Genomic DNA, 10369 nt, shown 5'->3' with positions numbered 1-10369 from the left:
AGTAACGTGTCCATGGAAACGACAGGATTTTCTTTTGGTATACTGGTATACGAGTATCTCCTTTCCGATGCACTATTCCATCTATCCTGCATCCCTCACTCCCTCACATTGACGAATTAACACATAAATTGCGTCGCTATGAAATACTATGTGTTCTATGACTTCTCTTTCTAAATCGAGTAACGTTCCTATGGAAACGACAGGATTTTCTTTTGGGATACGTCTATCTCCTTTCCGATGCACTAGTCCTTCTTTACTGCATCCCTGGCTCCCTCACAATACGAATTAACACAGATATGGCGACTCCATGGAATACTATGTGTTCTATGGCTTCTCCTTCTAAATCGAGTAACGTTTGTAAGGAAACGACATGATTTTCTTATCGGATACGAGTATCTCCTTTCCGATGCACTATTCCATCTTTACTGCATCCTTCGCTCCCTCACATTGTCGAATTAACACAGAAATTGTGTCGCTATGAAATACTATGGGTTCTATGATTTCTCCTTAAAAATCGAGTTACATTTCTATAGAAACGACAGAATTTTCTTTTGGGATACGAGTATCTAATTTCCGATGCACTATTCCTTCCTGACTCCATCCATGGCTCCTTCACATTGACGAATTAACACAGAAATGGCGACGCTACGGAATAGTATGGGCTATATGACTTCTCCTTCTAAATCGAATATCGATTCTATGGAAAGGACAGGATTTTCTTATCGGATCCGAGTATCTCCTTTCCGATGCACTATTCCTTTTTTATTGCATCCCTCACACCCTCACATTGACGAATTAACACAGAATTTGAGTCGCTAAGAAATACTATGGGTTCTATTACTTCTCCTTCTAAATCGAGTGACCTTGCCATGCAAACGACAGGATATATTTTTTGGATACGAGTATCATCTTTCTGATGCACTATTCCTACTTTACTGCATCCCTCGTTCCCTCACATTGACGAATAAGCACAGAAATTGCGTCGCTATGAAATCCTATGGGTTCAATGACTTCTCCTTCTAAATCGAGTTACCTTTCAATGCACACGACAGGATATACCTTTGGGATACGAGTATCATCTTTGTGATGCACTATTCCTACGTTACTGCATCCCTCGCTCCCTCACATTGACGAATTAACGCAGAAATTGCGTTGCTGTGAAAACTATGGGTTCTAAGGCATCTCCTTCTAAATCGAGTTGAGTTTCTATGGAAACAACAGGATTTTCTTATACGATACGAGTATCTCCTTTCCGATGCACTATTCCTTCTTTACTGCTTCCTCACTCCCTCAGATTGACGAATTAACACAGAAATTACGACGCTATGATATACTATGGGTTCTATGACTTCTCCTTCTATATCGAGTAACGTTTCTATGGAAACGACTGGATTTTCGTTTGGGATACGAGTATCTCCTTTCCGATGCACTTTGCCTTCTTTACTGCATCCCTCGATCCCCCACATTGACGAATTAACACAGAAATTGCGTCGCTATGAAATATTATGGGTTCTATGACATCTCCTTCTAAATCGAGTAACGTTTCCATTGAAACGACAGGATTTTCTTTTGGTATGAGAGTTTCTCCTTTCCGATGCACTATTCCTTCATTACAGCATCGCTCGCTCCCTCACATTGACGAATTAACACAGAAATGGCGTCGCTATGAAATATTTTGGGTTCTATGCCTTCTCCTTCTAAATCGAGTAACGTTTCTACGGAAAGGACAGGATTTTCTTTTGGGATACGACTATCTCCTTTCCGATGCACTATTCCTTCCTTACTCCATCCCTCGCTCCCTCACATTGACGAATTAACACAGAAATTGCGTCTCTAGGAATTACTATGCGTTCTATAACTTCTCCTTCTAAATCGAGTAACATTTCCATGGAGGCGACTGGAGTTTCTTTTGGGATACGAGTATCTCCTTTCCGATGCACTATTCCTTCTTTACTGCATCCCTCGCTCCCTCACAATGACGAATTAACACAGAAATTGCGTCGCTATGAAATACTATGGGTTCTTTGACTTCTCCCTCTAAATCGAGTAACGTTTCTATGGAAACGACAGGATTTTCTTATGGGATACGAGTGTCTCATTTCCGATGCACTATTCCTTCTTTACTGCATCCCTCGATCCCTCACATTGACGAATTAACACAGAATTTGAGTCGCTAAGAAATACTATGTGTTCTATTACTTCTCCTTCTAAATCGAGTGACCTTTACATGCAAACGACAGCATATATTTTTTGGATACGAGTATCATCTTTCTGATGCACTATTCCTACTTTACTGCATCCCTCGCTCCCACACATTGACGAATAAGCACAGAAATTTCGTCGCTATGAAATCCTATGGGTTCAATGACTTTTCCTTCTAAATCGAGTGACCTTTCAATGCAAACGACAGGATGTACTTCTGGGATACGAGTATCATCTTCGTGATGCACGATTCCTACTTTACTGCATCCCTCGATTCCTCACATTGACGAACGAACACAGAAATTGCGACACAATGAAATACTTTGGGTTCTATGACTTCTCCTACTAATTCGAGTAACGTTCCTATGGAAACGTCAGGATTTTCAATTGGGATACGTGTATCTCCTTTCCGATGCACTATTCCCTCTTAACTGCATCCCTCGCTCCCTCACATAGGCAAATTAACACAGAAATTGCGTCGCTATGAAATACCATTGGTTCTAAGACATCTCCTTCTAAATCGAGTAACGTTTCTATGAAAGCAACAGGACTTTCTTTTACGATACGAGTAACTCCTTTCCGATGCACTATTCCTTCTTTACTGCATCCCTCGCTCCCTCAGATTAACGAAAAAACACAGAAATTGCGTCGCTATGAAATATTATGGGTTCTATGACTTCTCCTTCTAAATCGAGTAACGTTTCTATTGAAACGACGGGATTTTCTTTTGGTATACGAGTATCTCCTTTCCGATGCACTATTCCTTCTTTACTGCATCCCTCGCTCCCTCACATTGGCGAATTAACACAGAAATTGCGTCGCTATGAAATTCTATGGGTTCTATGACTTCTCCTTCTAAATCGAGTAACGTTTCTATGGAAACGTCAGGATTTTCTATTGGGATACGTGTATCTCCTTTCCGATGCACTATTCCCTCTTAACTGCATCCCTCGCTCCCTCACATAGGCAAATTACCACAGAAATTGCGTCGCTATGAAATACCATTTGTTCTATGACTTCTCCTTCTAAATCGAGTAACGTTTCTATTGAAACGACAGGATTTTCTTTTGGTATACGAGTATCTCCTTTCCGATGCACTATTCCTTCTTTACTGCATCCCTCGCTCCCTCACATTGACGAAATAACACAGAAATGGGTTCGCCATGAAATACTATGGGTTCTATGACATCTCCTTCTAAATCGAGTTACGCTTCTACGGAAACGATAGGATTTTATTTTGGGATACGAGTATCTCCTTTCCGATGCACTATTCCTACTTTACTGCATCCCTGGCTCCCTCATATTGACGAATTAACACAGAAATTGCGACACTATGGAATATTATGTGTTCTATGTCTCCTCCTTCTAAATCGAGTAACGCGTCTATGGAAACGACAGGATTTTCGTTTGGGATACGGGTATCTCCTTTCCGATGCTCTGTGCCTTCTTTACTGCACCCCTCGCTCCCTCACATTGACGAATTAACACAGAAATTGCGTCGCTATGTAATACTATGGGTTACATGACTTCTCCTTCTAAATCGAGTAACGTTTCTATGCAAACGTCAGGATATTCTTTTGGGATACGAGTATCTCCTTTCCGATGCACTCTTCCTTCTTTACCGCATCCCTCGCACCCTCACTTTGACGAATTAACACAGAAATTGCGTCGCTATGAAACACTATGTGTTCTATGACTTCTCCTTCTAAATCGAGTAACGTTTCTATTGTAACGACAGTATTTTCTTTTTGGTTACGACTATCTCCTTTCCGATGCAGTATTCCTTCTTTACTGCATCCCTCGCCCCTCGCATTGACGAACTAACACAGTAATTGCGCCGCTATGAAATACTATGTGGTCTACGACTTCCCCTTCTAAATCGAGTAACGTTTCAATGGTAACGACAGGATTTTCTTTTGGGATACGAGTATCTCCTTTCCGATGCACTATTCCCTCAGTACTGCATCACTCGCTCCCTCACATTGCCGAATTAACACAGGAATTGCGTCGCTCTGAAATACAATGTGTTCCATGACTTCTCCTTCTAAATCGAGTAACGTTTCTATGGAAAGGACAGGATTTTCTTTTATGATACTAGTACCTGCTTTCCGATGCACTATTAGTTCTTTACTGCATCCCTCGCTCCCTCAGATTGACGAATAAGCAGAGAAATTGCGTCGCCATGAATTACTATGGGTTCTATGACTTCTCCTTCTAAATCGAGTAACGTTTCTATTGAAACGACAGGATTTTCTTTTGGTTTACGTGTATTTCCTTTCCGATGCACTATTCCTTCTTTACTGCATCCCTCGCTCCCTCACATTGACGAATTAACGCAGAAATGTCGTAGCTGTGAAATACTATGTGTTCTATGACTTCTCCTTCTAAATCGAGTTACGCTTCTACGGAAACGATAGGATTTTCTTTTGAGATACGAGTATCTCCTTACCGATGCACTATTCCTTCTATACTGCATCCCTGGCCCCCTCCCATTGACGAATTAACACAGAAATTGCGACGCTATAGAGTATTATGTGTTCTATGTCTTCTCCTTCTATATCGAGTAACGTTTCTGTGGAAACGACAGGATTTTCGTTTGGGATACGAGTATCTCCTTTCCGTTGCTCTATTCCTTCAGTACTGCATCCCTCGCTCCCTAACATTGACGAATTAACACAGAAATTGCGTCGCTATAATATACTATGTGTTCTATGACTACTCCTTCTAATCGAGTAACGTTTCTATGGAAACGACAGGATTTTCTTTTGGTATACGAGTATCTCCTTTCCGATGCACTATTCCTTCTTTACTGCGTCCTTCGCTCCCTCACTTTGACGAATTAACACAGAAATTGCGTCGCTATGAAATACTATGGGTTCTATGACTTCTCCTTCAAAATCGAATAACGGTTCTATGCAAACGTCAGGATTTTTTATTGGGATACGTGTATCTCTTTCCGATGCACTATTCCTTCTTTACTGCATCCCTCGCTCCCTCACATTGACGAATTAACACAGAAATTGCGTCGCTATGAAATTCTATGGGTTTTATGATTTCTCCTTCTAAATCGAGTAACGTTTCTACGGAAACGTCAGGATTTTCTGATGGGATGCGTGTATCTCCTCTCCGATGCACTATTCCCTCTTAACTGCATCCCTCGCTCCCTCACATAGGCAAATTAACACAGAAATTGCGTCGCTATGAAATACCATTGGTTCTAAGACATCTCCTTCTAAATCGAGTAACATTTCTATGGAAACGACAGGATTTTCTTTTGGTATAGGAGTATCTATTTTCCGAAGCACTATTCCTTCTTTACTGCATCCCTCGCTCCCTCACATTGACGAATTAACACAAAAATTGCGACGCTATGACATATTATGGGTTCTATGACTTCTCCTTCTAAATTGATTTACGCTTCTACGGAAACGACAGGTTTTTCGTTTGGGATTCGAGTATCTCCTTTCCGATGCTCTATGCCTTCTTTACTGCATCACTCGCTCCCTCACATTGCCGAATTAACACAGAAATTGCGTCGCTATGAAATACTATGTGTTCCATGACTTCTCCTTCTAAATCGAGTAACGTTTCTATGGAAACGACAGGATTTTCTATTGGTATACGACTATCTCGTTTTCGATGCACTATTCCTTCTTTACTGCGTCCTTCGCTCCCTCACTTTGACGAATTAACACAGAAATTGCGTCGCTATGAAATATTATGGGTTCTATGACTTCTCCTTCTAAATCGAGTAACGTTTCTATTGAAACGACGGGATTTTCTTTTGGTATACGAGTATCTCCTTTCCGATGCACTATTCCTTCTTTACTGCATCCCTCGCTCCCTCACATTGCCGAATTAACACAGAAATTGCGTCGCTATGAAATACTATGTGTTCCATGACTTCTCCTTCTAAATCGAGTAACGTTTCTATGGAAACGACAGGATTTTCTATTGGTATACGACTATCTCGTTTTCGATGCACTATTCCTTCTTTACTGCGTCCTTCGCTCCCTCACTTTGACGAATTAACACAGAAATTGCGTCGCTATGAAATATTATGGGTTCTATGACTTCTCCTTCTAAATCGAGTAACGTTTCTATTGAAACGACGGGATTTTCTTTTGGTATACGAGTATCTCCTTTCCGATGCACTATTCCTTCTTTACTGCATCCCTCGCTCCCTCACATTGGCGAATTAACACAGAAATTGCGTCGCTATGAAATTCTATGGGTTCTATGACTTCTCCTTCTAAATCGAGTAACGTTTCTATGGAAACGTCAGGATTTTCTATTGGGATACGTGTATCTCCTTTCCGATGCACTATTCCCTCTTAACTGCATCCCTCGCTCCCTCACATAGGCAAATTACCACAGAAATTGCGTCGCTATGAAATACCATTTGTTCTATGACTTCTCCTTCTAAATCGAGTAACGTTTCTATTGAAACGACAGGATTTTCTTTTGGTATACGAGTATCTCCTTTCCGATGCACTATTCCTTCTTTACTGCATCCCTCGCTCCCTCACATTGACGAAATAACACAGAAATGGGTTCGCCATGAAATACTATGGGTTCTATGACATCTCCTTCTAAATCGAGTTACGCTTCTACGGAAACGATAGGATTTTATTTTGGGATACGAGTATCTCCTTTCCGATGCACTATTCCTACTTTACTGCATCCCTGGCTCCCTCATATTGACGAATTAACACAGAAATTGCGACACTATGGAATATTATGTGTTCTATGTCTCCTCCTTCTAAATCGAGTAACGCGTCTATGGAAACGACAGGATTTTCGTTTGGGATACGGGTATCTCCTTTCCGATGCTCTGTGCCTTCTTTACTGCACCCCTCGCTCCCTCACATTGACGAATTAACACAGAAATTGCGTCGCTATGTAATACTATGGGTTACATGACTTCTCCTTCTAAATCGAGTAACGTTTCTATGCAAACGTCAGGATATTCTTTTGGGATACGAGTATCTCCTTTCCGATGCACTCTTCCTTCTTTACCGCATCCCTCGCACCCTCACTTTGACGAATTAACACAGAAATTGCGTCGCTATGAAACACTATGTGTTCTATGACTTCTCCTTCTAAATCGAGTAACGTTTCTATTGTAACGACAGTATTTTCTTTTTGGTTACGACTATCTCCTTTCCGATGCAGTATTCCTTCTTTACTGCATCCCTCGCCCCTCGCATTGACGAACTAACACAGTAATTGCGCCGCTATGAAATACTATGTGGTCTACGACTTCCCCTTCTAAATCGAGTAACGTTTCAATGGAAACGACAGGATTTTCTTTTGGGATACGAGTATCTCCTTTCCGATGCACTATTCCCTCAGTACTGCATCACTCGCTCCCTCACATTGCCGAATTAACACAGGAATTGCGTCGCTCTGAAATACAATGTGTTCCATGACTTCTCCTTCTAAATCGAGTAACGTTTCTATGGAAAGGACAGGATTTTCTTTTATGATACTAGTACCTGCTTTCCGATGCACTATTAGTTCTTTACTGCATCCCTCGCTCCCTCAGATTGACGAATAAGCAGAGAAATTGCGTCGCCATGAATTACTATGGGTTCTATGACTTCTCCTTCTAAATCGAGTAACGATTCTATTGAAACGACAGGATTTTCTTTTGGTTTACGTGTATTTCCTTTCCGATGCACTATTCCTTCTTTACTGCATCCCTCGCTCCCTCACATTGACGAATTAACGCAGAAATGTCGTAGCTGTGAAATACTATGTGTTCTATGACTTCTCCTTCTAAATCGAGTTACGCTTCTACGGAAACGATAGGATTTTCTTTTGAGATACGAGTATCTCCTTACCGATGCACTATTCCTTCTATACTGCATCCCTGGCCCCCTCCCATTGACGAATTAACACAGAAATTGCGACGCTATAGAGTATTATGTGTTCTATGTCTTCTCCTTCTATATCGAGTAACGTTTCTGTGGAAACGACAGGATTTTCGTTTGGGATACGAGTATCTCCTTTCCGTTGCTCTATTCCTTCAGTACTGCATCCCTCGCTCCCTCACATTGACGAATTAACACAGAAATTGCGTCGCTATAATATACTATGTGTTCTATGACTACTCCTTCTAAATCGAGTAACGTTTCTATGGAAACGACAGGATTTTCTTTTGGTATACGAGTATCTCCTTTCCGATGCACTATTCCTTCTTTACTGCGTCCTTCGCTCCCTCACTTTGACGAATTAACACAGAAATTGCGTCGCTATGAAATACTATGGGTTCTATGACTTCTCCTTCAAAATCGAATAACGGTTCTATGCAAACGTCAGGATTTTTTATTGGGATACGTGTATCTCTTTCCGATGCACTATTCCTTCTTTACTGCATCCCTCGCTCCCTCACATTGACGAATTAACACAGAAATTGCGTCGCTATGAAATTCTATGGGTTTTATGATTTCTCCTTCTAAATCGAGTAACGTTTCTACGGAAACGTCAGGATTTTCTGATGGGATGCGTGTATCTCCTCTCCGATGCACTATTCCCTCTTAACTGCATCCCTCGCTCCCTCACATAGGCAAATTAACACAGAAATTGCGTCGCTATGAAATACCATTGGTTCTAAGACATCTCCTTCTAAATCGAGTAACATTTCTATGGAAACGACAGGATTTTCTTTTGGTATAGGAGTATCTATTTTCCGAAGCACTATTCCTTCTTTACTGCATCCCTCGCTCCCTCACATTGACGAATTAACACAAAAATTGCGACGCTATGACATATTATGGGTTCTATGACTTCTCCTTCTAAATTGATTTACGCTTCTACGGAAACGACAGGTTTTTCGTTTGGGATACGAGTATCTCCTTTCCGATGCTCTATGCCTTCTTTACTGCATCACTCGCTCCCTCACATTGCCGAATTAACACAGAAATTGCGTCGCTATGAAATACTATGTGTTCCATGACTTCTCCTTCTAAATCGAGTAACGTTTCTATGGAAACGACAGGATTTTCTATTGGTATACGACTATCTCGTTTTCGATGCACTATTCCTTCTTTACTGCGTCCTTCGCTCCCTCACTTTGACGAATTAACACAGAAATTGCGTCGCTATGAAATACTATGTGTTCTACGACTTCTCCTTCTAAATCGAGTAACGTTTCAATCGAAACGACTGGATTTACTTTTGGGATACGAGTATCTCCATTCCGATGCACTATTCCCTCTTTACTGCATCACTCGCTCCCTCACTTTGACGAATTAACACAGAAATTGCGTCGCTATGAAATACTATGCGTTCCATGACTTCTCCTTCTACATCGAGTAACGTTTCTATGGAAACGACAGGATTTTCTTTTATGACACGAGTACCTCCTTTCCGATGCACTATTAGTTCTATACTGCATCCCTCGCTCCCTCAGATTGACGAATAACCAGAGAAATAGCGTCGCCATGAATTACTGTGGGTTCTATAACTTCTCCTTCTAAATCGAGTAACGTTTCTATGGAAACGACAGGATTTTGTATCGGGATACAACTATCTCCTTTCCGATGCACTATTCCTTCTTTACTTCATCCCTCGCTCCCTCACATTGACGAATTAACGCATAAATTGCGTCGCTATGAATTACTTTGGGTTCTATGGCTTCTCCTTCCAAATCGAGTAACGTTTCAATGGAAAAGACAGGATTTTCTTTTGCGATAGGAGTATCTCCTTTCCGATGCACTATTCCTTCTTTACTGCATCCCTCGCTACCGCACATTGACGAATTAACACAGAAATGGCGACACTATGAAATTCTATGGGTTCCAGGACTTCTCCTTCTAAATCGTGAACCGTTACTATGGAAACGACAGGATTCTCTTTTGGTATACGAGTATCTCCTTTCCGATGCACTATTCCTTCTTTACAGCGTCCCTCGCTCCCTCACTTTGATGAATTAACACAGAAATTGCGTCGCTATGAAATACTATGTGTTCTACGACTTCTCCTTCTAAATCGAGTAACGTTTCAATGGAAACGTCAGGATTTTCTTTTGGGATTCGAGTATCTCCTTTCCGATGCACTATTCCCTCTTTACTTCATCCCACGCTCCCACAAATTGACGAATTAACACAGAAATTGCGTCGCTATGAAATACTATGGGTTCTATGACTTCTCCTTCTAAATC

This window comes from Schistocerca americana, unplaced genomic scaffold (genome assembly GCF_021461395.2).
Source record: "Schistocerca americana isolate TAMUIC-IGC-003095 unplaced genomic scaffold, iqSchAmer2.1 HiC_scaffold_14, whole genome shotgun sequence".
Taxonomy (NCBI): Eukaryota; Metazoa; Arthropoda; class Insecta; order Orthoptera; family Acrididae; genus Schistocerca; species Schistocerca americana.
This window is presented reverse-complemented; position numbering follows the sequence as displayed.